The sequence below is a fragment of the Aotus nancymaae genome, unplaced genomic scaffold (genome assembly GCF_030222135.1).
Source record: "Aotus nancymaae isolate 86718 unplaced genomic scaffold, 86718_ANA_hifiasm-v0.15.2.pri h1tg000043l, whole genome shotgun sequence".
Taxonomy (NCBI): Eukaryota; Metazoa; Chordata; class Mammalia; order Primates; family Aotidae; genus Aotus; species Aotus nancymaae.
The window spans coordinates 9,158,376-9,177,949 of NW_026988457.1; the positions used below are offsets into that span (position 1 = coordinate 9,158,376).

General features: G+C 39.4%; 1 long non-coding RNA gene across 1 annotated transcript in view; it reads left to right on the plus strand.

Moving 5' to 3' along the window:
- LOC135268786 (uncharacterized) overlaps positions 1–18,252 on the plus strand; it is a 61,479-nt gene extending 43,227 nt beyond the window's left edge. The window contains exons 3-5 of the long non-coding RNA XR_010337138.1: positions 7,306–7,386; positions 9,500–9,637; positions 17,066–18,252. This is a non-coding gene — a long non-coding RNA (uncharacterized LOC135268786). The remainder of the gene's footprint in view (positions 1–7,305; positions 7,387–9,499; positions 9,638–17,065) is intronic.
- Positions 18,253–19,574: the final 1,322 nt, after the last annotated feature.

The following is a 19,574-nucleotide window of genomic DNA, read 5'->3' on the forward strand; positions in this document are numbered from 1 at the left end:
GTTAATAGGAGCAGTGGGAGTCTAAGGCATTGTTTTCTGGGACTTCTCCCATCCCTGTCCCCTGTACCCCACTCCCAAGATGGATCTGTTAACAAGTTTATGAGGCACTGCTGAACATGAAAACCAGCAGCTTCCCTGCCAAAGGGGGTCATTTGATTTAGAGCACAGTGTGGAAAACCTTACATCCAGTGGTATTGTCAGTAGAAATAGCAACCTTTGTGGCAAATGAAAGGAAAAGACTAGCTGTTCAGATAGTGTGAAGTTATAGTCCTGGTCGCGGCAAACAATGGACTGGTAGACAAGCCTGAAATTTAACAGGGAGATCTAGGAAATGAGATAGCCATGGAGGGCCTTGCTAAAGTTCTCCACGTATCCATGCAGGGGAGACTATGAGAGAATCCAGATAACCCACATATCTCTGGATAAATGTGAGACAGGCCACAGAGGAGGTGCCAGCAGAAGACATGATAAGAAAAGCCAAAGCGAACTTGATAACTGATTGATTAAGTCAATGGCAAACTTTCTTTGGATTATTTAGTGTTAAAAGACTATGCTAGGATTTTGCAATTTCTTTTATTTTTGTAAATTCTTCATAAATTCTAAATTCTAATTTAATAAATATATTCTAACTTATTAGGATATATTCTAATAAATGTATTCTAATATGAAGGAATATATGAATTATGTGTATATGTGTATATATATATTCCCTCACAATAATTAGTAACAATTTAGGAATACACTAGAATGGGGAAATATTTTTTAATTTCTGGATTGTGACTCTCTGAACTTGTTCCCCATCTGTAGATTAGAACTCTTTATTGACTTCACTGCTTCTTTTAATTTTAGAGGAATAATATCTATGAGAACCTTGCAATATTAATAGTAGCTTATATTTATTGAACACCTATTATGAGCCAGACATTGTGCTGTGACTTTACACACATTTTATGCCATTTGTTTCTCATAATGGCTTTATGGTGATGTTATTCGCTTTCTGGGTGGGGAAATTGGAGCTTAAGCAAAATAACTTTTCCAAGGTTATAACAGCTAAGAAGTAAAGTATCTGGAATGCAACTTGGCAGTCTGATTTCTGAACTCCAATCCTTAAATACTATGCTATGTTTTCAGATGATGGTGCTATAGAATACAGAATATTTTTCTATGACTATAATAACACAGTTTGATAGCAAAGCAATCAAGTTATGTTATGTAGAGTTGCTGTTACATTAAGCAGATTTTACTGATGAGTTTTTTAAAGAAAACCTTTATAATAAAGAGAATTTCAAACAGATACAGAAGTAGATAATAATTTTAATGATTCTTCATGTACCCATCACACAGCTTTGAATACTTTTTATAAGTGCTAAAATTACTGCTTGCTATGCTGAATTTTACTGCAAAAAAGGAAATATTATAGAACAATTTTTGTAGAGTGAACATCAGTAACTATTAATTTTGCAACTAAAATGTTCAATAATGGATTTTACTAACTCATTACTTTGTGAATATTTCCTTTTAAAATAGACACCCTAAGGCAAGATGTGGTGGCTCTTGCCCGTAATCCTAGCACTTTGAGAGGCTGAGGTGGGAGGATCGCTTGAGCTTGAGTTTGAAACTGTAGTGAGCTATGATGGCACCAACCCACTGAGTCTGGGCAATACAGTGAGACCCTATTTCTACAAAAATAAGTAAATTAATTAAAAAATAAGTAAATGAAATAAGTTAGACACACTTATAATATGTTTTTAAAAGTAGAGAACTCTGTGCAAACAACATGAGGAGTACAAGGAGCAGAGGATTGCAAATATTCTGTGATTATTTTGGCATAATGGAACAAATGACTGGAACATAACAGGGTAGATCTGTGGAGTTTGGTTTATTCATCCCCTGTTTCTGTGTTGTCTGTGGACCAAGATGCTGTCTGTGGACCTCTATGAGTGTCCCAGCCTCTGTCATGTGACCTCTGGGCTAGTCTTTTTCTTTTAAAGACTTTTTTTTTTTTGAGAAGTTTTAGGTTTACAACAAAATTCAGCAGAAAGTAGAGTTCCCATATTCTTTCTACCCACTGCCATCCATGCATAGCCACCCTCATCATCAACATTTGGCACCAGAGTGGTGTGTTTATTACAACTGATGAACCATTTATACCTCATTATCAGCAAAAGTCCATAGTTTACATAAGGGTTCACTCTTGGTGTTTGTTGTACATTCTGTTGGTTTGGGCAAATGTATAACGATGTGTACTCACCATTAAACTATCATAAAGAGTCATTTCACTGTCTTCATAATCTGGCCTGGTCTTTTATTCATACATCTTCTCTTTTATAAGCATGAGTATTGTTCTTTCCTGTATTTGTAATAATCATGTCATGGTTTTCGGTGACTTGTGGAGAAACTGAGAACCAGTTCTCTGAATCTTATCTGCAATTACTTGGCACAATAGTATTCAACAGAGCCATGGTAGTTTGCAGAACTGGAAGGACATAGTAGTATGATCATATTTTGTTCTTTTAGGTCACCTACAAAAATATTTTGTGTTATACAGAGCATTCAACTTCGTTATTTGAAACTTTAGATCCCTTGAATGGGATATAATGTTTTATGCCCTGTGTTTCTGTAATAGTCTTTAAATTCTCTATGTCAGTTGTATTTCCAATAACTCTGGCTCCTGACAGAAACTTCTGTTTTTCTGTCTCTTCTTTGGCCTCTAGAATCCTAGAAACTGCATTTTGATTATTCCTGTAACTTGTGGCCCTGTAAAATAACTAATTGTCTTTTGCTTTTCAAGAAAACTCAAAATTGTGTCAATTAGAGGTATTTCCTTTGACTCCTTAAATCTTGAGTGGGCAAGATCACTGGTCAGAGTAGGATTCCTGGCAATATCCCCTGTCTACACTATAGCCTACGTTGCCATATACAGAGTAGAGTTGTAAAGATCCCATATATTTTGTTCAGCTAGAGTTCTTGCTGCTAAACTTGGTGGATTTTACTCAGTTTTAACATAATCTGCAGATTGCATAGCACAATCTACAATTTTGTACTACATTTTGTGGAACGTTCAGATGACTAAATGTTTTTCTTTTTGAAGGACTCAGAAAAGACAGTGTGGAGCTGTTAAGAGCTCAGATGCTAGAGAAAGCCAAACACTAGCTCTGTCACTTACAAGCCAAGTGATTGTAGGAAAAGTGAGCTTCAATTTTTTTCATTTGCATAAAGGACATGTTAATAGCAACTCAAAACTGAAGCTAGGGTTCATTGAAATAATATATGCAAAGCCCTTGACTTGGTCTGGTGCACACTAAACCCTCATTGTTACCTGGAAGAAGAAAAGTGGTAACAAGGTACACTTGGATTTTATAACTACAAAGTCTCTTCCCTTCTGGGATCCTCCATGAAGACTTCTGGATTCATGTTGCTCTCGTAAGGTTAATTCGGATTATACTATTGTGTCGAAGGGCATAGTTGGGAGCCAGGGGAAGATGCATTTGTCTCTCTACAGAGTACATTTCAGTCTTCCACCTATTCTAATAATCTAATGCAACTCCGAAGATGATAGCAGAGCACTTGTCTAGCCTTTGTTTAAGTTTTTCTACCATAAAATCTCAAGTTCCAGCAACCTGAAGGGCTAGTCTTTCCTTTGTCTGGTTTGGTGGTTGCTTGAATAGATTCTACCTGTTAACATTTTATTTCAGAAATATTTTGTACAAAGCTTCCTTCATCTGCTATTGTAATGTTTTTGTTAACATGCGAAAGTTTGCTAAGGGATCTGTGGCTTTGGTTCTAGCAGTATGGAGGCAATGAAATATGTACTGCCAGGTGTATATCATAGAACATTTCCATACAACTGAGCAGAAAAGCAGACTGTCATGTAGAATCAAATGAAATAATAAAGGAATCCTGTAAATCTCAAAGATCCCATAAAAATTCTTGGATGGAATTACTTAGACCTGGCAAATAGAAATACAGCTGCATTTTCAATGATTTTAAAAAAATTCATTAAAAAAATACTGGCAATAGCAAAGCAAATTCAAAGTTTAATATCATTTTTGGTTATACAGTATTTTTATAAAAACCCATAGTCCTTTCACATAATTGATATGGTGAAAGAAATCTTGGTTATAGAGTGAAATACGAGAAGAGTTTGGTTGAAGCATTAGATCCTTTATTTAATAAATATGTAATCTTTAACCAAATAATGTTCTGAGCCTCTGTTTTCTCCTCTGTAAAATGGGACTAATACTTCACCTACTTTATTTGGTTTTGGGGAGGCTTAAATGAGATAATATGTATAACCTATAAAGTACTCTGTAAATAAAATATGTTAATTATATGACTTCCAATATTCAAAACCAAACGATAAAATCTTACATTTGAAAGGAGCATTAGAACATTAGAAGACATCCAATATATGCATCTTTTCTGTAACATTCAAAATAACGGCCCTATCTCTGTTTGGTCATTTCCAGCAATGGGCTCAGACTATTTAGGATGAAAGCATTCCACTTGCCATTGGGAAAATTTCTTAAGTTGGGCTCTTCAGGAAGCAGACTTAGGAAAATTAGGGTGCAGGACATTTATTAGGGAGTACCCTTGGCATTGCCCCTGAGGAAGAGAGAGAAGGAGATACTGTAGGGCAGAGGACAAAAGCTTCAGCTGAACCCATGATGAGCTTGGGGCTTCAGTGGCCCCTCAGTGTTATCATGAATCGGGCTGGAGGGCAGGGCCTTTATACCTCCATCATGACCAGTTATTGCAGGCTGGCTTCTCCAAAAGGAGGTGCCATCTTGGCAAGGTAATAATTCTCTTCAGCTGAGGCCATCCCCAAGGAAGGTTAAAAACCTGCCTCAGCCTCCTGAGTAGCTGGGATTACTGGCACCCACCACCACGCCCAGCTAATTTTTTGTGTTTTTTTAAAATTTTTATAGAGTTGGTGTTTCACCATGTTGGCCAGGCTGGTCTCGAACTCCTGACCTCAGGCTATCCACCCACCTAGGCCTCTCAAAGTGCTGGGATTACAGGCTTGAGCCACCACACCCAGCCAGCAGTAAAAAATTCTTCAGAGAAGTAAAACCCATGGGAGATGGAGCTCACTGACTTTAGGGAGAGTGGTTTTGGTGTAGTAAAGGGGATGGAAACCGGATTGGAGTGGGTTGAGGAGGGAATGAGGGATGGGAAAATGAAGATGATGATTTCCAGCTTCATCCATGTGTCTGCAAAGGACATGAACTCATCCTTTTTTATGGCTGCATGGTATTCTGTGGTGTATGTGTACCACATTCTCTTTATCTAGTCTATCATTGATGGGCACCTGTGTTGGTTCTAAGTCTTCGCTATTGTGAACAGTGTTGCAATAAACATACATGTGCATGTGTCTTCTTAGTACAGTGATTTATAATCCTTTGGGTATATACCCAGTAATGGGTTGCTGGGTCGAATGGTATTTCTGGTTCTAGATCCTTGAGGAATTGCCACACTGTCTTTAACAATGGTTGAACTAATTTACACTCACACCAATAGTGTAAAAGCATTGCTATTTCTCCATATCCTCACCAGCATCTGTTCTTTCCTGACTTTTTAATGATCACCATTCTAACTGGCGTGAGATGGTATCTCATTGTGGTTTTGATTTGCATTTCTGTAATGACCTGTGATGATGAGCTTTTTTTCATGTTTGTTGGCCACATAAATGTCGTCTTTTGAGAAGTGTCTGTTCATATCCTTCACTCACTTTGGAAGTTCTGACCAGGGCAATCAGGCAAGAGAAAGAAATAAAGGGCATTCAAGAGAGGAAGTCAAATTGTCTTTGTTTGCATATGACATAATTGTATATTTAGAAAACATCACCATCGCAGCCCAAAATCTCCTTAAGCTGATAAGCAACTTCAGCGAAGTTTCAGGATACAAAATCAATGTGCAAAAATTACAAGCATTCCTATACACCAATAATAGAGAGCCAAATCATGTGTGAACTCTCATTCACAATTGCCACAACAAGAATAAGATACCTAGGAATATGCCTCTCACTTTTAAGTAGTTTGAACTATTTCTGAAACGTTAGAGAAGTGAAAATTCAAAGATGTTAGTGCTTTGTTGAAAACAACCATGACCAGAGTACTTGGGTAGTAGAAAACTTAGATTGTACAGCTCAAATTGAAATGGGTAACTAAATAAAAGATTAAAAGTTTTCTACTTGAATTATTTAGTCCAACACTTCATCACCTCATTTTGCTTTTAATGAAGAAAATCTCGTATGGCATGCTATTTATTATCTGAAGAGTAAAGTCTTAAGTCTGACTTCTTATTTAGATAAACAGCGTCTTTGACAAAAACGAAGCATTTTTGCATGATTCTAGTGCAAACATATGTGATACGAATACACCATTTGAAAAAATTTTCCTATATATGGGATAGGAAAACATGGATTTTCTTACTGGAAACATTTCACAGATTCTTTTGTTGAACACCTATGCCATGGATCACTCTGACTCTAGCCCCCTTCAGCCGAGGGAAAGCAACAGTTCTCCTAAGTGTTCCTGTTGCCCCCAGGGAGTGCTTCCCAGGAGCTCAGCAACATTTCACGGCTTTGTGCCACGCCTCTGGGTGCTTTGTTCTATCCTTGGCACGTCATGGTAGCTTCTGGGGCTACTGCCCAAACCCTACTGGCTTGCTGATAATTTATCTCACTCTTGGAAGAAGGTGCTCCAGAGTTAAATTTTTTCCACAGCCCAGTCCCCTCAGGGTATGATGATTTAGGGTGGAAAGGGGAAAGACAGTGAAGGCCTCTCTCTTCTTTTGTGTTAATTTCTTTTAGAGGTGGGGGTCTTAAAGTAAATTATCTAAGGTCCCCGTGTGTTCTAAGAGAAGCGGCTTTTTCTTATTGCTTATTTATTTTTTTTTTTCCTTAGAGTCAGCTGTATCTGTATCTCCAACAAACAGACAGCTGTATCTGTTTAGGGGCTAGATCAGAGTTTTCGCTCTGTCTCTGATATGCTTATATATCAGACTTTCCTTTTTAAATAATAAATAAATATCATGCCTGGTAATATTTTCTTAGCTAAAAGCAAAATGAGGACATAAAGTGTTAGACTAAATAATTCAAGTAGAAAAATTTTCATTTTTTATTTTGTGTTTGTGTGTGTGTGTGTGTGTGTGTGTGTGTGTGTTGTGTGTGAGATGGAGTCTCATATCACCCAGGCTGGTCTTCAATTCTTGAAGGAAAAAAAAAAAAAGGACCAAAAATGTAAAATGATAGGAAAGTCCCAAAGAGACACCTTTAATATAAACATCCCATTCTCTTTTTAGGTTACCCACCCCTGGAAGAATGTTCTCCCTGCTTGTATTAGTCCATTTTCTCTCTGCTGATAAAAACATACCAGAGACCAGGTAATACATAAAGAAAAAGAGGTTTAATGTACTCACAGTTCCATGTGGCTGGGGAGGCCTCACAATCACAGGAGAAGGTGAAAGGCATGTCTTACATGGTGGTAGGCAAGAAAGAATGATGGCCAAGTGAAAGGGGAAACCCCTTATAAAACCATCAGATCTCATTAGACTTATTCACTACGATGAGGACAGTATAGGGGAAACCACCTCCATGGTTCAATTATTTCCCACTGAGTTCCTCCCACAACACGTGTGGAAGGCCACAATTCAAGATGAGATTTGGGTGGGGACACAGCCAAACCATATCATTGCTTTAGGGCTAGAAATACTAGATGTTGAAAGAAATTTTCTGGCAGCACCTAAAACCATGTGTCTTCTACTGCCTCGCACCTTTTCTGAACATGCAATCCCTGCAGCAACCCCACACTCACTGTGACCAGGACACATTTAGTCCTACTCTAGAAAAGGTAAACTATCAGGATGAGGCAAAAGGGGTTATGGGTACATCTTATTATCATTTGGTTACATTATTTGTGGATGAGGCCTAGTTTAATGACTCAGTCAGAAAATATAATGAGTCCATGGAAACAAGTACTTCATGGTCTAACTAGGAGCCATGACTTGTAAGTACCTCTCCACTAATTTGTAGAAAGGGGATTACTCTTACCTGTAAAGTTAGTTTGGACAGGAGAAGAGGCTCTGGCATCTAGAGGGCAAATCAGTTTTATTACTATGCCAAGCTTGAGTGCAAAGTTCAGAAAGATTCCAAATGTTTTGTTCTAATTTCTCACTATGAACTCAAAACAGCATGGCGGTTCCTCCAAAAATTAAACAGAATGACTGTATGATCCAGCAATTCCAGTCCTAGGTATATACTCAAAGAACTGAAAGCAGGGTCTCAAATAGATATTTGTAGACTCATATTCATAGCAACCTTATTAACAATAGCCAAAAGGTGGAAGCGACCCAAATGTCCATTGACAGATAAATGGATAAACAAAATGTGGTATATGCATGTAGTAAAATATCATTCAGCCTCAAAAAGAAAGGAAATTCTGACATATGCTACAACATGGATGAATCTTGAAGCTACCCTGCTAAGTGAAATAAGCAACTCAGAAAAGAACAAATACGGTATCATTCCACTCACCGGAGGTACCTAGAGTAGGCAAATGCATAGAGATGAGAAAGTAGAATGGCAGTTGCCAGAAGCTGGGAAGAGGGATAAATGGGGAGTCAGTGTTTAATGTATTTTTTTTGAAAAATTACAATTACTTTTTCACCAATCTAACAAAAATGGTCAAAATGGTAAGTTTAAAAAAATGGTTAAAAATGGCTAAAAAACCTCACGCCCATCCAGATAGTAGGCATGATTACCACCCCAATTTCACAGGTGAGAAAGCCAAGGCTGAGTGATATTAAGGGGGTTGCCTATATAAGTACAGAGTTTGGATTTGAACTCAAAGTTTTTAAACCCAAAGCTTGTGCTGTTAATTTTATGCTAAATGATCTTGTTCATACTAACTTGGCCAGAAAATCTTGTATTCACTCAGCAATCTTCACTACAGCCACATTCACAACTTTGTATTATAAATTACCATCCAGTCAGTTTCTTCTCTTTATATACTTTGAATTCTCAATGAAAAGCGGGAGCATGCAAGAGAATCCGTGACTGAATGTCTGATAATCACAAACCCCCTGGGTGATACCTGTTCCTGACAGCAGTATCAGTGCTGCTCTGGTATTTAAAACTTTGGTCAATATAGACAGTTTGCTTTGATCTATGGGGACTGCACATCTTCTGAGCACTGAAGATTACTTTTTTCAGGTTAAATTGAAATTTATAGGTTAAAAAAATAGGAATTCTTGGTATTTAAGAAAATTTCCAAACGACCATGTTAAATTTGTAAAGCAGTTTATCCTAAGAGACTAGACGTGACAGTACTAATCAATATTTTTCAAAATGAGAAGTCATATTTAAGCAAAAATTTCTGAAAACATAAAATCAAAATCATTCCCTCTCCCCTGTGAAACCTGGAGAGTGGAGAAAAAAGTGAGGCTTCTGCTTTTGCTGTGTGATACTCAGGTCTGCCTTCTCTGCCTCTATGTGTAGTACTTCCCTCTGAAGTGTAGCTCCTGTGAGATGCTCCAAGATGATCTCGGATGCAAACTGAACTACGCAAGGGAGATATACTGCCTGCATCATTTCCAAAGACGAATTAAGACAATGAGGCAGCTCTTCATTTGTCAAGTAAGCAAGAATTATATTTTTCTGAATGGTCATAATCAATAGCACTGTCCTGAGGCCACTTAGACGGCATGCTGATACTGAAACTCATGTTCCTGTTCCAAATCACACAGCCGAGCTCCTTGGGATTTTGGTGACCAAATGAAACATGCCCTGGTCACAGGAGAATGACAAGAGCCAGTGACACCACAACATAATCAAAATGTTTCAACTTGAACATGTTATTTCTTCTTTTTCACTGTTTGAGTATCATATGCCACCTGTTTCTCCTTATCCATTTCATCTTTTTTTTAACAAATGATTTAGACTTTATTTAAACTTGTTTTAACTACTTTGAAAATTATAGGGTATCTTTCCCTGTGCAGAAGTTCTTTAGTTTACTTCGATCCCAACTGTCAATTTTAGCTTTTGTTGCAATTGCTTTTGGTGATTTCATCATAAAATCTTTGCTCATGCCTATGTCATGAATGGTATTGTCTAGGTTTTCTTCTAAGGTTTTTAAGGTTTGGAGTTTTATATTTAAATCTTTCATTCATCGTGAGTTAATTTTTGTATAAGGTGTAAGGAAGGGGTTCAGTTTCAGCTTTCTGCATATGGCTAGTCAGTTTTCCCAGCACCATTTATTAAATAGGAAATCCTGTCATTAGAGTCAATAGGCAACCTACCAAATGGGGGAAAATTTTTAGAATCTACCCATCTGACAAAGGTCTAATATTCAGAATTTACAAAGAACTTAAACAAATTTACAAGAAAAAAACAACCCCAACAAAAAGTGGGCAAAGAACATGATCAGACATTTCTCAAAAAGACATTTATGCAGTCAACAAGCATATAAAAAAAGCTCAACATCGATCATTAGAGAAATGCAAACCCAAGTAACAGTGAGATACCATCTGATGCCAACCAGAATGGCAATCATTAAAACATCAAGAAACAATAGATGCTGGTGAGGCTGTGGAGAAACAGGAACAATTTCACACTATTGGTAGAAATGCAAATTAGTTCAACCATTGCAGAAGACAGTATGGTAATTCCCCAAGGATCTAGAACCAGAAATACCATTTGACCCAGGAATCCCATTACTGGTATACCCAAAGGAATAGAAATCATTTTGTTACATATGTTTATTGCAGCACTATTCACAATAACAGATATGGAAACAACTCAAATGTCCATCAATGCTAAACTGGATAAAGAAAATGTGGTACATATACACCATGGAACACTATGTAGCCGTAACATGTAATGAGATCATGTCCTTTGAAGGAACATGGATGAAGCTGGAAGCCATCATCCTCAGCAAACTAAACAGGAACAGGAAACCAAACACCGCATGTTCTCACTCATAAGTGGGAGCTGAACGAAGAAAACACATGGACACAGGGAGGGGAACAGCACACACTGGGGCCTGATGCAGGGGAAGGGAAAAAAGAGAATCAGGACAAATAGCTTATGCATGTGGGGCTTAAAACCCAGGTGATGGGTTGATAGGTGCAGCAAACCACCATGGCATATGTATACCTATGGAACAAACCTGTACATTCTGCACATGCATCCTGGAACTTAAAGTAAAATAAAATATATATTTTAAAAAATTTTTTAAAAGAAAATTATAGGGTATTGTGTACTTTGGATACATGAATTTTTTAAAAATATTTCAGTAGGTTTATGGGAACAGGTGGTGGTTGGTTACATGGATAAGTTCTTGTAATTTTCAAGATTTTGGTGAGCCCATTAGCTAAGGAACGTACACTGTATGCAATGTAGTTTTTTATCCATGACCCCCTCCCACACTTCCCCATGAGTCCTCAAAGTCCACTATATTATTCTTATGCCTTTGCATCCTCATAGTTAGCTCCCACTTATGAGTAAGAACATATGATGATTGGTTTTCCATTCTTGTGCTACTTCACCTAGAATAATAATCTCCAGTTACATCCAGGTTGTTGCGAATGTCCTTATTTCATTTCTTTTTATAGATGAGTAGTATTACATGGCATATAAATATATCACATTTTTTTAATCGACTTATTAATGATGGGCATTTGGGCTGGTTCTATATTCTTGCAATTGTGAATTGTGCTGCTATAAACATGCATGTGTAAGTGTCTGTTCATACAGTGACTTCTTTTTCTCTGGGCAGATATCCAGTAATGGGATTGCTGGATCAAATAGATCTACTTTGAGTTATTTAAGGAATCTCCACACTATTTTCCATAATGGGTATACTAGTTTACACGCCCACCAGCGTATACAAGTTTTCCCTTTTCACACATTCACGTTAACATCTATTATATTTTGATTATGGCCATTCTTGCAAGAGTAAGGTGGTTATCACCTTATGGTTTTGATTTGCATTTCCCTGATAATTAGTGATAAGCATTTTTTCATATGTTTGTTGGCCATTTGCATATCTTCTTTTGATAACTGTCTTTTTACATTCTTTGCACACTTTTGATGGAATTATTTTTTCTTGCTGATTTGTTTGAGTTCTTTGTAGATTCTGGTTATTATTCCTTTGTCAGATGCATAGATTGTGAAAATGTTCTCCCACTCTGTGGGCTGTTTACTTTGTTGATTATTTCTTTTGCTAGGCAGAAGCTTTTTAGTTTAATTAAGTCCCATCTATTCATCCTTGTTGCATTTGCTTTTGGGTTCTTGGTCATAAAGCATTTGCCTAAGCCAGTGTCTAAGAGGGCTTTTCAGATGTTATCTTCTATAATTTTTATGGTTTCAGGTCTTAGATTTAAGTCTTTGATTCGCCTTGATTTTTGTGTAAGGTGAGAGATGAAAATCCACTTTCACTCTACTGCATGCCGCTTGCCGATTATCCCAGCCCCATTTGTTGGCTAGGGTGTCCTTTCCCTACTTTATGTTTTTGTTTGCTTTGTCAAAGATCAGTTGGCTGTAGGTACTTGTACTTATTTCTGGGTTTTCTATTCTGTCCCACTGGTCTATGGGCATATTTTCTTTTATTTTTTATTGTTTTTTATTTTATGTCTTTTATTTTTTTTTAACTGTACTTTAGGTTCTGGGGTACACATGCATATCATGCAGGATTGTTGCATAGATACATACATGGCAAGGTGATTTGCCGCCTCCATCGACCCATCACCTATAGCTGGCATTTCTTTCCATGTTATCCCTTCCCAACCTCCCTACCCCCAGCTGTCCCTCCCCTGGCCCCCCATCAACAGACTCCAGTGTGTGATGCTCCCTTGTGTCCATGTGTTCTCATTGTTCAACACCCACCTATGAGTGAGAACATGTGGTGTTTGATTTTCTGTTCTTGTGTAAGTTTGCTGAGAATGATGGTTTCCAGATTCATCCATGTCCCTACAAAGGATACAAACTCCTCATTTTTTATGGCTTCATAGTATTCCATGGTGTATATGTGCCACATTTTCCTTGTCCAGTCTATCATTGATGGACATTTGGGTTGGTTCCAGGTCTTTGCTATTGTAAACAGTGTATGGGCATATATTCACACCAGTACCATGCTGTACCATGCATCTGAGCTGGAATGCACGGTTCCTCACGGCACAGTCCCTCAAGACTTCCCTTGGCTATGGGAGGGAGTTCCCCAACCCCTTGTGCTTCCCAGGTGAGGTGACACCCCACCCTCCTTCAGCTTGCCTTCTGTGGGCTGCACCCACTGTCTAACCAGTCCCAATGTGGTGAGCCGGGTACCTCAGTTGAAAATGCAGAAATCACCTGTCTTCTGCGCTGATCTCGCTGGGAGCTGCAGACTGGAGATATAGCTATTTGGCCATCTTGCCAGCCACCCTACCATTTCTTTCTATAATTCTTTCATGAGCTACATGGTATGCAATATACCCCACAGCCAAGGGCTTCATTCACATTCTCCTAACAGTACATTTTGAAGAGGTTATTGTTTTTATTTTTCACAAAGTCAATTTCATAAGTTTTTTCTTTTACAGACTCTGTTTTTACTATTATCTAAAAAATATCTGCATAACTCAAAGTCACAAAAATTTTTCCTTTCTTTTCTTCTAAAATATATACATTTGTAGGTTTTACATTTAAGTCTATGGTACACTTGAGTTAATTTTTGTATATAGTGTGAAGTGTGGCTTGAATTTTTCTTTCTTTTTCTGCTTAAGGATATGCAACTGATTTCCATTATTTTTTAAATAATAAAGACACTATTATTTGAAAGAAGAACAAATATTTACTATATAAACTGGGAAAATGGAGGATACCGCTGCCTCCTGTTCCAGGGAGAAGGCAGAAGTGGGTGGGCAGGGCAAGGGAAGGGTTTTGAGAGCAACAAGGTCTCTTCAGTGGGGGCTCCGCAGGCTAAGGAGAGGCGGGGCTGGGGCTGGCGGAGCAGTCAGCTGAAGCGGTGGGAAGTGCCCTGGTGGGCTCAGTGGCTCCTGTGGGGGTGAAACAGGGGTCAGTAGGGTGAAGGAGTCTGGAGGCTCAGGAGAAGGGCCCCTGACTCTGAGCCGGGCTGCAGTCTGGGTGTGCTCAGAGCTGCATGGTCCCCACCCCGGGGCGGCCCCTTGAGGGTAGGAAGGCCCAAGACACGGAGACATTGCTGCACCTGCTCCTAGAGCTCCCACGGTGGCCGCTGCGACTGGGCTCTGGACGGTGTACTTCCTGCGGTAGAGCGGGCGGCGGACTAAGGGACGGCCGTATCTCCCGCAGCGGGGGCATCTCCGCGGCCCAGGCCTGGGCACAAAGCGGCGGACCTCTCCATGTCTCCTGACGGGCTTGAAGGCAGAAGGCCTGGGTTCCGGGCTCTTCTTCCTCCGCTTGGCGTCCGGTTCCTCAAACCAGAGTGGCTCGGTGGCTTTCCTTTTTCTCTTGTTGCACTGGGTGAGGGCCTTGAGCACGGTCTCCCTGGCACAGGGATCTGGGCGCTCCGGGGCAGGTGAGGCTTGTCGAGGCTCCTCTCTGTGCTCCGGCGGGGCGATATTCACGGTCACCGGGCTGCGGACGGGCTGCGGGTCCTGGGCATACCAAAGCCACCACTTTACGTAAGCCAGGCGAGTGTCGAAACAGCCCGGCTCGAAGCTCTGGAAGGAAGGCCTGTTGGGAAAGTACCTCGGCATGCTGGCATAGTCGCAGCCTGGAGGAACCCTGGGGAGGGGCCTGGTGTGGACCCAGCACGGCCTGTGGGCATAGACGACTTTGCAGCGGTCCTGGATCTGGGAGCGGAGGACGGGTCTGGAGCGCAGGGCCCGGGGTTTCTGGGCTCGGGGCGGCAGCCGGGCTCGGGGCGGCAGCCGGGCTCGGGGCGGCAGCCTGGCCCGGGGCCAGCCCAGGAGCCGGCTCAGATAGCTGCCCATGGCAGCAGTGTAGCGGTCGGGACCTTTCCTTAGAAATTCAGCTTCCACAAGTTTCTGAAGTCTGCGGCCGGTGCCAAGTGTGCAGAGCTTGGTGGCCGTGACCGTTGGCCTCAGAACGTCAGAAAGGTCACAAAGCATCATGCGCTGGCACCTGCTGGCCATAGAATCCTGCACACGTCAGGCTGGCGCCTCGCGGACTCTATGAGGTCAAGGGGTGCAGCTGCAATGGGGGAAGGCAGCAGCCAGACGATCTGGGGGACCAGGGAAGCTCAAGCCTCCGTCCCTCCCACTGATGGTCCCAGTCACTTGGCTCTGGGCAGAGGGGCCTAGCAGCTGCCTATTTAACAAAAATTGTGAGCCGACTAGATGAGTGATTGCTGAAATGTCCAAGCAAATTTATTTGATGCATTAATCTGTTTCCACTGAGCTCTATTTCATGTGGCTGATAGCATAGCATGGTGGCTGCCAGAGTAACACAGTGATGAGAATCAAGGCAAAGGGGGCACAAGAAGCCAGGCCTTCTCTGCTTTCTCCTAAGCACTTTGGGCTGAGGCTCTGAGTTAGGGAGGAAAGTACCTATAAACACAGGTGTTAAGCATCCTGCCAAGATGACAAACTCCTTAAAGGGCTGGCTCATGTCTTATAGTAGGAGCTTGGTACATAATGTCTAGTGAATTCTGATACCTACATCTGTGTCAGAGAACAACAGTGTTTGTGGTTCCTCTAATTTTGATGAAAAGTTATTTATACTAGTTACCTTTTTAAAAAGAGACTATTTAGCTGTTGAATTAATTACATTACAAATACATGCTGTGCTGGTGAGCACATGATGAGACAATTGATCTTATACATTGTTGATAATGTGCTTATTCGGCTATATCATAAAGCAATTCATGAATGTATCAAAAGCTTTTTCTTTAAAGTTCATAGTGATCGATCCACCAATTCCTTTTAGAAACATACTCTGAAGAAATAATCAGTAATGTCAAAAATTGATATATAAAAACGTTAATTACAACAAAAAATTTTAAATGACCAAACTGTCCAACAGTAGGAGAATGTTTAAGTAAATGACGGTACAGCATAAAAAATGACTTAACTAATAAGAACTGTAGCCAGGCACGGTGGCTCATGCCTGTAATCCCAACACTTTGGGAGGCTGAGGAAGGAGGATTGCTTGAAGCCAGGAGTTCAAGACTAATCTGGGCAACATAGCGAGACCCCCATATTTACGAAAAAAAGATTTTTTTTTTTCAACAGAGTCTCACTCTATTGCCCAGGCTGGAGTGCAGTGGTGTGATCTTGGCTCACTGCAACCTCCACCTCCCAGGTTCAATCCATTCTTCTGCCTCAGCCTCCCGAGTAGCTGGGACTACAGGCGTGCACCACCACCTGGCTAATTTTTTATTTTTAGTAGAGATGGGGTTTCACCATGTTGACCAGGCTGGTCTGGAACTCCTGACCTCAGGTGATCTGCCTGCCTCAGCCTCCCAATGTGCTGGGACGACAGGCGTGAGCCAACATGCCTGGCCAAAGAAAAAAAAAGATTTTTTAAAAATTAGGAAAATAAAATTTAAATTAAAGAAAATAATTGCATACATGGTGGGTAGAATAATGGGTAATTCTAATTTTATTCTTCATATATTTATAAATTCTATAACAGATAGATAAAAGGCAATTGTCCTTTCAATAATGAGGTAAATGTAGATGGGCTCCTGAGATTCCTTTTATCCCCATACTGCTTAATATTTTAAAAATCGGAATTACATGCTGTATTACCTCCAAATGTCCATGCTTCCGAGCTTCAGTTATAGCTATTCAACAGGAACTTCAGTAATGACTTTGGTTATAACTATTTTATGTGGACTACACAGAGTTAACAATGGGACAGATGGGATATCTTAAGGGTCTAGAAGAGAAAAAAATCATGTAGTTTTAAAATTATTTTCATAGCACCATGCATGAGTCAGCTGGATTTAAAATGCCAGGATACTCCTCCTGATAATTTGCCCTAATTCATTAAAAGCTATGTAACTGGGAAAAAGGTTGGAAAACAGATTACTCATTTAGATATTGTCTTAATCTCAATTTTAAAATCTCTGGTTTGCTTTTACAGTGTTGTCAAGTGCACCAGCTGGAATGAGGGAAGCTATGAACTTCTTATACAAGAAGAATCCAGTGAAGATGCTTCAGACAGATGACTGTGATTTAAACAACAACAAAAAATCTATTAATGCACATATTATATACTAGACTTCTGAAGACTATAAATGAATCCCACAATCAGTGCTTCATTGATAACCAATTTCACATATCCTTTCTTCTAAACTGAACAGTCAGAGAGACAGCTCCTGGCTTTAGCTTCTTACCGTACCATGCACTTTGAACACTTTGTACATATCATGCAATATACTTGCAATACACAAAACAAATCTCAAGTATTCCTCACTTTTGAACTTAGAAGAGAAACATTAAAACTTAAGGGTGTAAGGAGGGATCAAGAAACTTGATAAGTCAAAAGCAATAATCTCTCTGACATATTCCAGGCTCTCACACTAAGGCCAAAGAGAAAACTCTTTACATCAGTTTCTTCATCAGCACAATGGGTTTCTGGCCTCTCTCAGGGATTTTGAAGGCATAATGAAAATTATGACGAATCACTCATTGGTAGGAAAATAATGATGGGCAAAACAGCCAGCTAGCATCAAATGCCAGTATTAAACTTATATATATTCTAATTGGATAAAAAGCCAAAACCCATCTATATGTTGCATCCAGACCCATCTCACATGCAACGATACACAAAGACTCAAAACAAAGAGAAGGAGGAAGAATTACCAACCAAACAGAGAGTAAAAATAAACAAATAAACAAAAAGCAGGAGATGCAATTCTCGCCTCTGATAAAGTAGACTTTAAAGCAACAAAGATCAAAAGAGGCAAAGAAGGACATTACATAATGGCAAAAGGATCAATGTAACAAGAAGAGCTAACGATTCTATAAATCAACGAGACAGAAAATTAACAAGGACATCCAGGACTTGAACTCAGACCCGGAACAAATAAACTAATAAACATTTATAGAACTCTCCACTTCAAATACACAAAACATACATTACCACCTCACACCTATTCCAAAAGTGACTACATAATTGGAAGTAAATCACTCCTCAGTAATCACATAGCATTTCATAGGTTTAAATGAAATATTTGTTGGCTGCTTTTTTGTTATTTTCTTCCTTTATTCCTTCCTGTCTACATCATTAAGTATAATTATTGGTATAAAAGAGGTTTTCAATACCCATTACTAGCCTGGGCAAGAAAGCAATACTCCCATTCTCTCTCTCTCTTTCTCTTCCTTTTTCTTCCTCTTCTTCATTTTTTTCTTTCTTCAAAAAAAAACTGAATGAACAGCTAATAGTGGTATAAAGTAATTAATGTTTGGGGCCAACACTTGTTCCTTGTGTCAGTAAAAGGATATTTGCATTCCATGATCCCCAGCTGAGAATTCTACCTCTAGTCTTTCTTACCCAGCTGTTGTCCATCCTTGTTCAATTAGAAATACTGATGAGGGCATTTTTAAAACACCGATCTTGTACTCTTTAAATGTGAATCCTTCAGTGTCTGTCACTGCTAGGAAAAGGATCAAACAAGCAAGCCAGCCATGATTTGACCCCTTTCCATCTCATTTCTTACTGCCATACACTCATCCTGAGGTCCACCTTGGTCTCTAAAAACACCATGTGGTCTCATGCTTCCGTGTCTTTTCACACACTGTTCCATTTGCTCTTCCTCCCACATTACATTGAAATTTTCAGGTCTCAGCCAGAACATTGCGTCTTTCGCATAGCAGCCTTCTTCACATCCCTCCTTACTCCCCAGTCCCTGCAGGGCTTCTGTGGCTCTTTGTGTGCACTTCAGTCCCTGCATTTTCCATCCACTTGCAATCATTTGTTTCTGCCACCTGGCAAGCTTCGCCTTGAGTACTGGGACAACCTTTGATTACTCATTATATCCTCAATAAATGTTCGTTGAACTAAATGAAATGACTACAAAATTTTATTTTTACTTGTAAAAATCATTTAAAGCTATATATTTAATGCCTTATGAGAGTAACCACTGTTAGGCCAATCATTAAGCCAGCCTTGCAAACAAATTGAAAAATACGCCAGCTTATACACTATAAAATTGATTTACAGTCTTTTCATACGTCCTTTAATACTTCCCATTTCCTAAGATACCATAAATAATAACACAAATACCCTAAAGTGCAACTAAATGATTAACTTCATTGTAATCTCTTGAAAGCAGATACAGTCTTCTGTTTTATAGCATTGCTTAGGGCTTTAAGGAAATCAATGATTGCTTGGCCAGTGAATAGCACTCATAATTTAATAACTAGAAATTCTTATTTGAATTTCTTATTTCCAAGATCATTCCTTTTAAGTTTAGCTAATATCTTCTGGGCTTGGGGCCCACGTAATAACTAAGTGATTCTCAGATTGATTAATACATTTTTGTTTTCCTTCCTGTCCAAGGTTCTTCCCGAACCAAAAGAAAAAGCATCTTACAGTTTATAAAGTAGATCTTCATTCTCCTCATTTTACAGAAGAGAAAGGTAAGTCT